Source organism: Oryx dammah, unplaced genomic scaffold (genome assembly GCF_014754425.2).
Source record: "Oryx dammah isolate SB20612 unplaced genomic scaffold, SCBI_Odam_1.1 HiC_scaffold_18, whole genome shotgun sequence".
NCBI lineage: Eukaryota > Metazoa > Chordata > Mammalia > Artiodactyla > Bovidae > Oryx > Oryx dammah.
In genome coordinates this window covers 118,603,282-118,603,544 of record NW_024070202.1, presented here as the reverse complement: position 1 = coordinate 118,603,544, position 263 = coordinate 118,603,282, and the positions used below count along the sequence as shown (strand labels likewise).

The following is a 263-nucleotide window of genomic DNA, read 5'->3' as shown; positions in this document are numbered from 1 at the left end:
TGTGTCTCTGTGTATCTGTGTGTGTGTATCTGTGTGTGTGTCTGTGTGTGTCTGTGTGTGTCTGTCTGTGTGTCTGTCTCTGTGTGTGTGTCTCTGTGTGTGTCTCTGTGTATCTGTCTGTGTGTATCTGTGTGTGTCTGTGTGTGTGTCTATGTGTCTCTGTGTGTGTCTCTGTGTGTGTGTCTGTGTATCTGTCTCTGTGTGTGTCTCTGTGTGTGTGTCTCTGTGTGTGTCTCTGTGTATCTGTGTGTGTGTCTGTGTGT

At 47.1% G+C, this 263-nt stretch overlaps 1 protein-coding gene across 1 annotated transcript in view; it reads left to right on the top strand.

The window, feature by feature from the left end:
- Positions 1–263, top strand: part of PTPRN2 (protein tyrosine phosphatase receptor type N2) — a 555,617-nt gene that overhangs the window by 467,833 nt on the left and 87,521 nt on the right. The window lies entirely within an intron of this gene.